The sequence below is a fragment of the Lithobates pipiens genome, unplaced genomic scaffold, assembly GCF_037356315.1.
Source record: "Lithobates pipiens isolate NorthernLeopardFrog02 unplaced genomic scaffold, aLitPip1_a1.2 Scaffold_19, whole genome shotgun sequence".
Classification (NCBI taxonomy): Eukaryota; Metazoa; Chordata; class Amphibia; order Anura; family Ranidae; genus Lithobates; species Lithobates pipiens.
In genome coordinates, this window is record NW_027507764.1 from 560,055,819 (window position 1) to 560,071,171 (window position 15,353).

Here is a 15,353-nt window from a genome sequence, read left to right on the forward strand (position 1 = left end):
GAGATGTAATTCCCATGACAGTGGCCCAAATCAGTAAGGGAAAAGCAGCACTACAAGTTGCAGGATGACTGTGCCCTGGAGTAGAGAGAGGAATGGAAAGCTTGCACTGCAGTCTTACATAGAGAGCAAGAGAAGGGGTGCTGCAGGGAGTTACATGGAATGAGAGGAGATATAGTAGGCCCTGGCACTGTGCTGTGTGTATAACAGCGTGGGTTGTTGTCAGACACTCTCGGGAAGGAGCGGCTGTAACTGGCCAAAGGGCACTGCTGTCATAAGGACCATTGTGCGTGCATAGAGGACCAGGTTCTGGAAGGACCCTTTAGAGTTAGGGCGGAGGACTGTCGCTCAGTGTGCTGAGAGAGCATCTGTGTCCAGGATGTCTGCTGCTTCATCCAGGGTTGCTGTTGCTGTGTTCATGTTCAGGACTGCTGCCACCTCTCTAAGACACTGAAAGAGTGAGCCTGCCTCTTGCATCCAGTGATTGTTCTGGAAGTCCCAAGAGAAATTTCCGAAATTTGTAAAAAAAAGGAAATTTTGTATTTAATACAACATTTGGAAGCATAGAAATTCGTATTTCGGATCCTCCTGAATGTACAAATTTATGGAAATTCGTATGAATTTTCGATTCGTACGAAACTAATAGCACATGTCTAATGGGAATGAGGGACACCTATCAGAAAAAGTATGCAGGCATAGGACACACCCCTTGCTATGCCCCCTTAGACCCCTTTCACACTGGGACATTTTGCAGGCGCTATACTGCTGTTTTAGGGCAGTTTGCAGGCACTATTTTTATAGTGCCTGCAAACTGCCCTAAAACAGCGGCTCCATTAACTCACACTGGAGCGCTGCGCTTCCAGGACGTCAGGAAAAGTCCTGCCAGCAGCTTCTTTGGAGCGGTGAAGGAGCGGTGAACTCACCGCTCCTCCACCGCTTCTTCCCATTGAAATCAATGGGGCAGCGCTGTCATACCACCGGCAAAACACTTTAAAAAAAATATTTTTTGCATTGATACATGTCCCCCAGGGCAGTACCCAGGCCCTTATACCCTTTTTATGGGCAATAAGTTGCACAGAAGCCTTCAAAATGGGGACTTTTGATTTCTCAAATTTGGGTCCCATAAACTTCAATAGGGTTCGGGGGTTTGGGGCCAAGCTTTTGCAATGTTCGAGAGTTCTGCTGCAAACCGAAACGGGGTGGGATGTTCAGCCCATCTCTAGTGTAATGTCTAGTTTTCAGCCACATTAAAGAAATATACTATAGAGAATAAAAATATTCTGCTCTAACAAAACTAAAGAACGGTTAAAACCAAAAAGTTTAAAGTTTGTTGCACAAGATTGTTCTTACTGTGCAGGTGCGGTGTCTGAATTTGCTTTAAGTAACCTCCAGAGGAAGTTGTTGAGTTATATTATCTGGAAAGTATCGGTGAGTGCTTTCTGAAGTAGCACTTTATGAAAAAAGCACTAGTTATGTATTTGATTTCACCCACTTGATACACAAACCAGGAACGCTGATTATCTCAATGCAAATGGTGATTAATCATAAAACGGCTCAACTTGACTTCAGGCTATCACTTTTTACTCTCACTCTTCAGGCTGAAATAGAGACTGAAGAATGCGGAATCATTCAAGATATAGACAAGAAGCAGGAGAAATGAACATATTTGCAGAACGAGTTAAAGATCGTTTAGCTCTGGACTTTTGTTTGGGTGTGATAACGAACATTTCCAGCCAATAAGCGGAAAAAAAAAATTGGAGTGCTAATAAAGCTATCAGACCGACAACTACAGCTGTACATCATGAAAGGCATTCAATTTAATTTAAAGGGAAAGTCTGGTTTAAAGTGATACTAAACAGAGAAGTGTTAATTGTCAAAATTCATTCACATAAACACACTTCCCAACTTTTTGAGATAGGAATTAGACATGTGCGCCGTCAATAAATTTGTTTTTGTTCCGTTTCGTATTAGCCGTTAATTCATATTTTGTAATTCGTGTCCGAAATTCAATTTGGATTCGTATGAAATACAAATTTGTGTTAGGTTTGTTAACTTTTCGTAACAATTTAGAACATTTGTTATGATGAATTTATCATTATGAGGGGCTCCCACCCTCCCTGTGCTGTGCTCATTATGAGGGGCTCCCACCATCCCTGTGCTGTGATGACTTCCTGGGTTTTTAACTTCATCATAACGAATAATCGTAATTAATGAAAAATTCTTATTTTGTCAGATTCTGAATCTCCCATCGACTAACAGTACCAGTCTCTCCCACTCCAATATTAAAAAAGGTAATTTTCCCAACTCTCACTCAGCAGCAGAAGAAAACCTCTGATTGGTCAACAAAACACCAGTCACATTTCCGTTGTAATGGAATTTGGATCCGAAATTTGTAAAAGGAAATTTCGTATTTAGTACAAAATTTGGAAGCATAGAAATTCGTATTTCGGATCCTCCCGAATGTCCAAATTAATGGAAATTCGTACGAATTTTCGATTCGTACGAAACAAATCGCACATGTCTAATGGGAATGAGAGACACCTATCAGCAAAAGTATGCAGGCATAGGACATACCCCTTGCTATGCCCCGTTAGACCCCTTTCACACTGGGGCATTTTGCAGGCGCTATAGCGTTAAAAATAGTGCCTGCAAACCGCCTTAAAACAGCAGCTCCATTCACTCCAGTGTGAAAGCCTGAGGGCTTTCACACTAGAGCGCTGCGCTGCCAGAACATCAGGAAAAGTCCTGCCAGCAGCTTCTTTGGAGCGGTGAAGGAGCAGTGAACTCACCGCTCCTCCACCGCTCCTTCCCATTGAAATCAATGGGGCAGAGCTGTCATACCACCTTAGCCCCTTTTTGGCCGCTAGCGGAGGGGGGGGGGGGTTAAAACCACCTCGCTAGTGGCTGAATAGTGCCACTAAAATGATGGTAAAACGGCACTAAAAATAGCGCCACTTTACCGCTGTTGCCGGTGGCGGCACAGTATGAAAGGGGTCTTAACCACTTTGGAACCGCTCTACTCCCGTTCTGGTGACAACCCAAAATTTTGCATTTGCTTTCACTTTAAGTGATAACTGTAAACAGGACAAATAGAAAGGGTGTGTCTCCCTAGCAGGGGCATGGACAACAATAAAAACTGACAGGTGTTCTAATCCCTCTCCACTATATTCAAAACAAAAAAAAAAAAGTTGGATTTAGTTATACTTTTAACAGGAAGTAAACCCTGATGGGTGTTACTTCCTCTTTGGTTCCCTGCAAAGGTAAAGCATAATGGACTACTATGCATCGCATAGTAGTCCATTATGTGTCACTTACCTGACACAGGAGCCAGCGAAGTCACCGCTGTCCCCTGTAGTCCAGAGCCTCCATCTTCTTGGTGGGTCTCGCTGCTCCGACGCTGTCATTCGTCGGAGCCGTCATGACGTCACTCCCGCGCATGCGCACGGGAGCTGCCACTTGTGGCATATCGCCATTAACTGCCGCGCACTCAATGCGCCTGCACGCCGCTGTCTACGGCGCGTGCCTGTCTTTCGGCAAATATCTCCTAAACCGTGTAGGTTTAGGAGATATTTCTTGGACCTACAGGTAAGCCTTAATCTAGGCTTACCTGTAGGTCAAAGTGGTTTGTAAGGGTTTACAACCACTTTAAGTTTTAATTTCCTAAATCCTGCATACGACCAGTCACCGGTATTTCTCGTGAAATCCTCATGTCCTTGAGGCAGAATGTAAATTTTCGTACCAATTCTGGGCAACCAAAGGCAGCAGCTCCACCTCTCGATAAATAGCATGTAAACTACAATACATCATTATTTCATATGGCTTTTAACTAAAGTGATACAGAGTTCTTTGTACTTTAAAAATGTAAAAATAATGTTTCCTGCAAGAAGCCTGGCACACAGCCCAGTCATAAAACCATGGCGACATACAACGCATCCGAAACAAGTTATTCACCAAGGGAAACAAATTACACCACTTAAACTCACAGTTATTACAACGGAATCCAACTTACACAGATGATACAGAGTAAATTGCGGGAAACAAATTGAAAGCGTATCTGAAGCTTTCTTCTAGAAGGAAGATAGAAAATCAAACAAACAGGTTAAAGCGAAGTCCTAGTATTATTGCTAACGAAAATTAAAATAACAGTATACAATGATCTTGATAGATTATTGAAAGATATACATTTGTTATTGTAATATTTCTTTCCTCAGTTTTTGGCCGTTTCCATCTTTGATGTGGGCATGTGAAGCCCAATCAAGATGGCTTCCTAGAATATGCATGGGGAGGTGCATGCTGGGTAACCACCATGCACCTCTCGATCTTGTGCATGCGCGATTCAATGGCGCCCATAGCGCCGATTGTTTGTAACGTTACCATAACAAGGGGCGGTGATGGAGGAAGGTCCCGCCCTGTTGTTATGACAACTTAGATAAAAACGCGCCTTTTCCTGAGTCACTTCCGGTTTTGAAGTAATGCGATTACAGCCCTCTCTGCTGCCCAATGACTCCTGGGAAATGATGACATACATCTCCCAGAAGCACTAGTGAGCACGGGCGCCGAGGGAAATGACATCAGGCGCCTTGGAGAGGAAGAGGCAGATTACGAGGGACCTCCTAGCAACAGACCTGAAAAGGAGAGTAGAAAAAAAAAATAATGTTTTCCAAAGGTTGTTCTTATATATGTATATGTAAAATTTGTTTTATGACTGGAACTCCGTTTTAACTAGGTATAGCTCATGCAGGAAATTTAAAGAGACATCGGGGAATATTTGCTAAAACTAGAAAGTGCAAAATCTGGTGCAGCTGTGCATGGTAGCCAATCAGCTTCTAACTTCAGCTTGTTCAATTAGCCTTTGACAAAAAAAGAAACTGAAAACTGATTGGATACCATGCACAGCTGTACCAGACTTTGCACTATCTAGTTTTAGTAAATTAAGCCCATTGTCACCTTGACAATTAAGGGTAGTCACAGTATCTTTGCAAAGGGATCCCACTGTCACTATTTCCTTTTTTCAGAGACAATACCTGATGTGTTTTGGCAGTGTTTTTCACTTTCTTTTAGTCGGGGCACCCTTTAAATGTATGCTAAATCTCAAGGCACCCCAATCTGTTAAAAATCAGAAATGTTACTTATCAATGGGAACCTGAGCTTGGGACAATGCACACAAACACCTCGATGAAATCAAGTTCACATGAGGGCCCATGCCCCCCTTCACATCAGGACCCCCCTTTATATCAGAGTCCCGACATCACATCAGAGGCACCTCAATACATCATTGTTCTCCCATCATGTCAAAGGTTCTCCCATCACATCAGTGTCATCCCCTCAGAGGCACCCATCACTTCAGATTAGCCCCTATACATCAGAGGTCCGCTACACATGAGAGCCCCCAAAACATCAGAGTTACCACCACCATCAGAGAAGAAAAAGGATCCCTGTTGTCATGGAACTGGCCAAAACAGTCTTAGCCCTTGTAAACACAGTCGGAGAATCCGTTGGAATGTGTCCTATCGGACCGTGTCGTCGGATAATCCGACTGTGTGTGGTATGCATCGGACTGATTCCGTCCGAATATCCGTCGGACCCAATTTTCCAACATGTTGGAAATATTTCCCGACCAACTGGGCCGATCGGACATACTCCGATCATGTGTAGAGAATTTTGATCGGACCAAGTGCCACGCATGCTCAGATCAAATTCCTACATCAAAGCTATTGGCTACTAGCCTGAATGTAGTCCCATCATAACGAAATTAAGTCATCACGTTCTGAAAGATCTGATTTTTCGCCAACTTTGTCCGACCGTGTGTATGCAACAGTTTCGGACAAGATCCGACGGACAAAATCCGACGGGCAAAATCCGACGGATTTGGTTGTGGAAGTCTCCGACCGTGTGTACAGGGGCTTAGGAAAAAAAAAGCTGTCCACTTAAAGACCAAGCCTCTTTTTCAGATTCAGTGTTTACAAGTTAAAAACAATTTTTTTTTGATAGACAATTACTTAGAACCCCTAAACATTATACATTTTTTTATAACACCTTCGAGAATAAAATGGTGGCCATTGCAATACTTTTTGTTACACCGTATTTGTGCAGCGGTCTTACAAGCGAGCTTTTTTTGGAAAAAATTTACTTTTTTGAATAAAAAAATAAGACAACAGTAAAGTTAGCCCATTTTTTCATGTTGTAAAAGATAATGTTACGCCGAGTAAATTCATACCAGACATTCCAACACTCCAAAGACATGCTGGTAGGTTAATTGGCTTCTGTCCAAAATTGACCCTAGTATATGAATGGGGACCTTGGATTGTGGGCTCCTTGAGGGTAGGGACCAGGGCGGACTGATAACTCGTGGGGCCCCCGGGCAATAGGAGATTATGGGCCCCCCAGGCAATAACAGATTATGGGGCCACACAGTATAAAATCACACAGTATACACATACATGTTTCTATTGGCTGAGAAGGTACTGGAGAGGTGGGGCAGCAATAATCTCTGGATTTTTAGACCAAAAGGATGTCGGTAAGGGACATTTCAGAGACAAATGTAACAAAAAAAACACAGATTTTTACATACTGTCCCTGGTTTTACTGAGGCTGGCAATCCTGATGGGGCCCCCTAGAGGCCCGGGGCCCTCGGGCAGTGCCCGAGTAGCCAAATGGTCAATCCGCCCCTGGTAGGGACTGATGTGAGTGTGCAATGTACAGGGAGAGGGACAATTGTAGACACTCACTCAGGTTGAACTGGATGGACTTGTGTCTTTATTCAACCTTACTAACTATGTAACATGTCACGCTTCAAAATTGTGGAATTGTGTCAAACAGAGGAGATCTAAGGCTAGAATTATTGCTCTCGCTCTACAGATCTACGTCGCTCCGCCCTGCTATGGTATGGAGACGGGTGGGGGCCATCTTTCCCTCACCCATCTCCATACCCAGCCACAGACAGGCCCTGATCGCCTCCACCGCTGCCGATGTCTCCGGTGAACGGTGGAGGGCGCAGGAGAGCGGCGGGAGGGGGGGTGGCCCCTCTCTTGCTGCTGATAGCGGTGATCTCGTGGTGAATCCACTGCAGAGACCACCATTATCGTAAACAAGACCGCCCACTGAAAAGATGGATACCTCGGTTGTGGCAGCAGCTGCTGCCATTACAGAGATATCCATCTTTAAATTGCCGACGTATATATACAGGAGGCGGTCAGCAAGTGGTTAAATATTGGGAGGAATCAGGGAGAGGAGCCTAAGGCTCATTTCACACTGGAACCGGCTGAGGATTGCACAGGACTGCTGTGCATCCCCATTCTCTGGTTTACGGATTAATCAGGGACGAATCTTTGCCTGAATTCGGCCCTGAAACGGAGCCAAAGAAGCACAGTGTTTTTGTGGCGTGCGCTCCGCAGCCGCAACAGAGGGAGCCAGTCACATTCTCCTGCTATACGGATTGGATGCGGAACCGGAGATCACAGCCCTGATCTACAGTACGCTGTGAGGAAGAGCATACACCATACACTCCCTGCACCTCCAGGTCACTGCCCGCACCTATGGCCGCCGCTCCCTGCACTTCTAGGCTACTCTCCGGTCTGCTGCTCCCTGCACCTCTAGGCCGCTCTCCGTTCCGCCACTCCCTGCAATTTCGGGAGAAGGAGGAGAGGAGATGGGGGGTGCTGTCATTGCCACTTTGTTGGCTTCCCCCGGGTGGGGGCGTGCTGGCAGTACTGCCCCCCCCCCCCCAAATTAAAAATCCACCAGCCACCACTGCTACAGTGTACCCATCTTCTGATGGCTCCTTTCAGCTGGATAATGTCACAAATCTCAAATCATCTCACCACTAGTTTCTACATGACATGAGGTCACTGTACTACAATGCCCTCCACACTCACCAGATCTCAATCCAATAGAGCACCTTTGGGATTTGGTGGAATGGGAGATTGGCATTATGGATGTGCAGAAGACTAATCAGCAGCAACTGCATGATGCCATCATGTCACTATGGACCAAAATCTCTGAGGAACGTTTCCAACACCTTGTTGAATCTATTCCACGAAGAATGAAGGCCGTTCTGAGGGCAAAAGGGGGTCCAACCCGGTAGTAGCAAGGAGTACCTAATAAAGTGTCCGGTGAGTGTATATCAAATGTAATTGATGATACCTGTAAAGTAAAAAAAAGATCCTTGAACAAATGAAAGCTAGTGTCAATCATCTTTGACTCCACCTACATCATATTGATGCACAAAACAATAAACATCTGACGTTCAATAAAGATGTATTGAGAGCTGTAAAACAGTTTTTTGATATTTATAATCTAATTTAAATTGCTGTCCTGAAACAGTTTTTTTAGTCACATGACTGTTACAGCACTAATCAGAGCTGGCCAGACACAGACTCACACTGCAGAGAACAAATGTCAGCAGAGTAATAGAAGCCCCTCCCAAAGATCATTCACTGCAGATGACAAAGAACAGGGAGGATCATGTGACCACATACCAGCGCTGCGGGAATTTTAGGTAGAGGAATTTTTTTAAAAACCAAAATACAGTGGCATGATATACAGGTATATGATTTATGCATAGCTCCCAACTGTCCCTGATTTCGAGGGACTGTCTCTGATTTGGAACAATGTCCCTCTGTCCCTCTTTACTCCTCATTTGTCCCTCATTTTTCTCTGATCTATATAGTTGTATATATAATACACTTTTTTTCTTTCAAAATGTGTTTTCCAGCGCTAAACCTTTCATCTGATTTCTAAATTGCTGCATTTGTAAATTCCAAAAGCCAATATAAAGGAATAGTAGTGGTAAAAAAAATCACTTGTGGGTTTTACCAATCTTGTTTTTTTTTGTATAATCCTCCTTTAACCGCTTGTCGATCGCCTCGCGCTGATATACATCGGCAGAAGGACTCGTACAGGCAAACTAAAGAGGCGGCCAGCGGGCGCATGCGTACGCGCCCACGGCAAGCTCTGTGAGTCGGGTCGTGGGTCCAGCGGACTCCATCACCGCGGGGATACCCGCGATCGCCTCATGGAGAGGAAGAACGGGGAGATGCTGATGTAAACAAGCATCTCACCGTTCTGCCTAGTGACAGTGTCACTGATCTCTGCTCTCTGCGATCAGTAGCAGAGATCAATGACGTGTCACACACAGACCCCCCCCCCACAGTTAGAAACATGCACCAGGACACACTTAACCCCTACACTGCCCCCTAGTGGTTAACCCCTTCACTGCCAGTGTCATTTACACAGGATTGCTGTATAAATGAAAATGGTCCAAAAAATGTGTAAAAAATGTCCGATGTGTCCGCCATAATGTCGCAGTCACAATAAAAATCGATGATCGCCACCATTACTAGTAAAAAAATAATAATGAATTAATAAAATGAATAAAAGTGCCATAAAACTATCCCCTATTTTGTAAACGCTATAACTTTTGTGAAAACAAATAAATAAATGCTTATTGCGATCTTTTTCCAATGGAGTCAGTTCTGGTAACCCCCTTGAATGTAGGGCTTTTGTCAGGGTCTGGATCTGAGCTGGGGCTCTTCTCGCTGTGCCATCTGAGATGCTGGTCGACTCCCTATCTGATCTCTTAGGACAATCTTGGCTTTTCTAATGAACCTTGAACTCCTTGCTCCTCCCATGAACTTCCTGATTTAAGCCATGTCTCTGCTCTTCTTTTTGCCAGATTATTGTTCTTTCTCCAGCTGATGTCTTGCTAATTTGCGTACCTGCATATGTCCTTATCTCCACCACTACTTGTTATCGACCTATAGCTTGTTCCTTGACTATACTTCCACTTGCCCAACCTGTAACCAACTTGTAACCACTTGTTCCTGACCTTTGGCTTGTATACTGACTATAGTGGAAACATATTCAAGGGGCAGAAGATATGAAATTCCCTTGTATCGACACATGTAGGGGAAGGGAACAGGACGGCATGCTTAGCAGATCAACTGTTAGGAACGATCAGCATACCATCCCATTACCGGCTGGTTTTAACCATTTACCCATTTATTGCTTGATGTAGAATGGCTCACTGAAGCGCCTGGATATTGTGAATACCCGGTGTGGGACCTGTTTATTTTTGTTTCAATAAATTGAATAAGCATACTACACTATGAGATCCTTTTTTCATTGATTTACTAAGGGACATCGGCGATTGATCCAGGATTCCGGACGCACTGCTGAACCCTGCTGCGGTTCCAAAGTGTGTATTGACCAAGCTTAACAGCAAGGTCACACACCTTAAGGTGAGCCTTCAATACATGGGGGGGGGGGCACCTGATTGAGAACACAGCGTCTGATTATCGCATCACTTGAATGGCATGGAGTGTGGAGCACCTGTAAATTGGATCAATTTGAACTTTGCACAGTGCACTTAAGCACTTTTCTATAATTTCAGTTTTTGGATCTACCGTATTTAGATTTCCACTGACTTATTTGCTTTAATATTTTTCTCTTTCAATAATTTTTATTGAATTTCATTCTTTGGTAAATACATCATGTATAGACAGAAAATAGAAATAAAGCAAAAACATAACATAAAAAAAAAACAGAGAATTCAAATAAAGCAGGATGCATCAATCAGAAAAAAAAGTCAAGATATACAAGGTATCTTGTACAGATATAATTGGGGCTATTATATGTCAAGAAGGGCTTGGAGTGTAAAGATCCACTTCATTGAAAATTTGTAATAAAGATGTATATAAGAAAAAGGAACACCAAAATTAAAAAAAAAAAATATATATATATATATATAAATATATATATATATATATATATATATATATATAAATATACATACAGAAACATAGATAAAAAAAAAGGAAGGAATTTGATTAGATTTAAATGTGAGGTGTAGAAGAATTAAGATATAAACATATCGGCAACTTCTAAGGAGACCCCCAAGGTCACCACTCCACCCCAATGGGCTCACACTGTGGAGTGGGATAGCTCGGGGGACTCCCGCCGAAGAACTCCCCATCTACGTCCCTCTAAACCCCCGGACAGCACCCAGAAATTGTGCTCCCCGGAGCTTTAATATTTTTCATCACTGTATGAATGTACATTGTCACTTTATTATTTGGCTATTAAGTACTTGTTGTTTTATATATTTTTCATCATATATTTTATACATTATTATTACCACAGTGTAGAGGATATATTTTTTACCAGTTCAGAGGCTTTATGCTTATACCTTTAATAGCGTAGCGTTTTTAATGCGATTTTAGTACTTTTACCTGGTTTATGAGACATGTTTACCGCTTGCAGCTGATTCAAAGAGGACTTATTGATTTATTATTGTTAGTGGAGGCTCACAGGATGTTCTATATAATTTTAGACTGAAGATCAGATTACTGAATCATATCAGACAGCGATTGCGATTGGTTGCCAGAGGTTACAGTGTATCGTTACTGCTCACTGACTGGCTGCTAGAGGTTACAGCACACATTGTGGCTCACTGATTATTTGCTAGAGGTTACAGCACATGACTTCTGCTTGTTGATTGGTTGCTAGAGATTACTGTACATAAATACTGCTCACTGATTGGTTGCTAGAGGTTACTGGACATCCTTACCACTCACTAATTGGTTGCTAGAGGTTACTGCACATTATTACTGCTCACTGATTGGATGCTAGAGGCTAGTGCACATCACTACTGCTTACTGATTGGTTGCTAAAGGTTACAGCACATCATCTACTCACTGATGCACACCATGGACTGGGGAGGTGAGGGGCCCCATCAATAGACAGAAAACCCCTAAGGATCATAGGACTCCTGGGATCATTGGCAATGCTGGGGGAGGGGGTGTGATCAGTGGCAATGCTGAGGAGGGTTGATGGGATCAGTGGCAGTGGTGGAAAGACAGAAAACTCCTAGGGAGCATAGGACTCCTGGGATCAGTGGCAATGCTGGGGGAGGGGGGTGTGATCAGTTAAGAGGCAGTGCACTGTGGCAAATTCTGAATTATGTAGACCAAAGCTGGAAATCTTTGGAAAGTATATAGTGGGGGATTCTACACTGACCACCAATGTAGGCGGAATTTGCACTGACCACCATGTAACGGGGCATTTTATGCCACTCACCCTATAAACTGGGGATTTCTACTCTGACACCAATGTAATAGGAGCATTTACACCAACCACCAGTGTAGGGGGAATATACAATGACCTCCATGTAAGGGGGAAGTTACAACCATTGTCGAGGAGATTTGTACGGGCCCCCAACGTAAGATGACATACACTGGCCACCAATGTTAGGGGGGATTTATACAGACCACCAAAGTAAGGGCAATTCTGCACTTACCAGTTACCACCAATGTAAAGGGAAATGCACTGGCCAGTAGTGTAAATGGAAGGATTGTACACCAAGCCCCAATGTAAGGAGAAGATTTACACTGACCACCAATGTAACTGAGACATTTAGCCTGTGTTCACATTTATTTGTGTCGGGAATGCATGCAAAATCACTTTCCCGACACCATAGAAATGTTCAGCCCTTTAGCAGATACACATAAGTGATATTTATTGTTAATGACAACCTCACGCATCTGCTGAGATGTGCGTATTCACATCAACCCAAAATTCAGTGTGTTGTGGCACCATATTATTTTGAAAAAGGGTTCCACCTCCAATTTTCTTACCTTTGCAGAACAGGCTGATGTTAACCTTAATGACCACAGTTGTAAACAGGACTTTCAAGCATGCCCCTTTACCTCCCCAGTGGGCAATATTTAGCAGAGATGATGGTGGATATGACCTCGGGGGGGGGGGGGAGGGGGGTGGCATGATAGACATATGAATGCCGCCTGTATTTACATATTCATGCAACCAGTCTGCACTATTTACATAATAATGTCGCCACTATTTCCATATCAATGCAGGTTATTTACATGTAAACACAGGGTCTGCAGGTGAGTCATCTGTACACAGTAATAGGGCAGACCTGGGCAGCATTAGTAACATGAGTTCACACTGAGACATCGGGACACAGCACATGACTAAAACATCAAGGGATAAGGGAATTTAAACTGAGATAGTTGGCAAGTATGAGGCAGCTGCTTTGGGTCCCACAACAATGCTGGGGCCCAGGACAGCTGCCGATTTTGCCCTGCCTTAAAGGTGGCCCTGCCCAGGAGGCTAAGTGCATTTGGAATCTCTCCGCCTGTGACAGGAGCCACTCTTCACACTGATAATACATCTTTGTCAACGTTAGTCATGCATTGATTGGTTTACTTTTTGCTATTTGTTTCAGCTTTAAATACAAAAACAGTTAACGTTTTATTTCCAGAATACTCAGCAGTTAAATTCCCAATTAATGAAGTAGATCTAGAGAAGCCGGCTTTCTAAATGACGTCACTACCGTGGAACATTTTCAGATGTAATTCCGCTGCCATATTCTTTTTAAGAGGCAGAAGAAAAGAGCGATATAGACATTGCTTCTGAAAGACATAAAGTTTCAGAGAAATGCAGAATTGGCTCTTTTCTTTTGACCGGTCTGTCATCGAATCCAGCGGTAGAGGTCAGACGGATAGCCTGGACTGGCTACATAAATCCATCATATCGCATTAAAAAATGAAGAGATAAATGAAAGACAGTCAAGAATAAGAAATGTAATGAAACGCTGAAGAATTAAATGCTGGTTACATCGCTACAGCTACATACGGTACTTGGGATGAAAAAAAAAAAAGATACTGTGAAATAATTACATCTGCCAAGACCGCATTTGAGCCAGACGATGGCTGAAAAACAGCTTTATGAAGCCTCTTGCAATTTACATAACCAACCCTGGGTTATTTAGGTTGAGCACAAGTAAAAAATTATGTTTAAGGCTGCCTCTATCAAAAAACACAAGTCAAAATGATCAACAGATCTAGACATGTAGCAGCAGAGGTTTTACACAAACCTTTAATTTTACAGAAAAGGTTGAGCCTTTCCCCACCCCAACGCATCACCCTCCACACAGTTATATGGCCAAAAGCTTCAAGACATTAATATGAAGTTGTCCCTTCTTTGTGACTATGACGCCCTCCATTCTTCTTGGAAGGCTTTCCACAAGGTCTGTGGGAATTTGTGCATTTGTGAGGTCAGAAACTGTTTATTATTATGTAACACCCTCTAGTGTAGAGTGCTAGGTTGTATTTCTGCAGCGTAGGTTAATTTAGGCTTGGCTAGCAGCCAAGCTTGTGTTTTGAATGTGTGTCAGGGTGAGTGATCCAGGGAGGCTGGATGACTCGTCAAGCAGCCCCTCTGGTAACTCCCCCTACTTGCTGGAACCTTAAAGAGGGGTTTCCAGAAGAATGGGAGGGTGGTTAAGAGGAGCTGCCTGGAGTCTTGAGGAATACCCCAGCCAATCCCCAGCAAAATGTGCTGGCAGGGGGTAGGCCCCTCTTAAATACTCAGAGTCAGGCCAGCAGGGGCAGTGTGGAGTTCGGGTGGAAGCTGGAGATGGAGTGCTGAGGAGACTGTTGGAGGCCCTTGAGGATGCCCCCTAGTCTGGGGGGGAGGAGGGTGTTGACCTCAACCCTGGGGCTAGGGTGCTGGAGGGATCTTCTCAAGACACATGGAGGAGTCCTGTCCAGAGGCACAGGAGCAAGAGTGAGGACAGCAGGAGCCAGCAAGCACATCCAGAGGATCTCCAGGGAGAAGACGGCTGGGTGGCTGGTGAGTGTGACAGTCTGGGAGGACGGTGGGACATAACCAGGAGGGCTAGTGAAAGGGGCAGCTGCGGATAGGTGGGTTGGAAGTGCCTGAAGAGCTGGTGCTGGGATCAGTACCCTTACTGTACCTTACCAACCTGAACAACCTGAGACCTAACTCCTTGCTGCCATTCACCTCTGAACTTTTAAAACACTTAGCCCTTGTACACACGGTCGGAGAATCCGTCAGAATGTGTCCTATTGGACCGTGTTGTCGGATAATCCGACTGTGTGTGGTATGCATCGGACTGATTCCGTCGGAATATCCGTCGGACCCAATTTTTCAACACGTTGGAAATATTTCCCGACCAACTGGTTCGATCGGACATACTCCGATCATGTGTAGAGAATTTTGATCGGACGAAGTGCCACGCATGCTCAGATCAAATTCCTACATCAAAGCTATTGGCTACTAGCCTGAACGTAGTCCCATCGTAACGAAATTACGTCAATTACGTCATCACGTTCTGAATGATCACGTTCTGAATGATCGGATTTTTCGACAACTTAGTCGGACCGTGTGTATGCAACAGTTTCGGACAAAATCCGATGGACAAAATCCGACGGATTTGGTTGTCGAAATCTCCGACCGTGTGTACAGGGGCTGACAGTAGTTATTCTGTCTCTCGCTGTTAAAATAAACCTACCATTACAATTATAGACTGATCA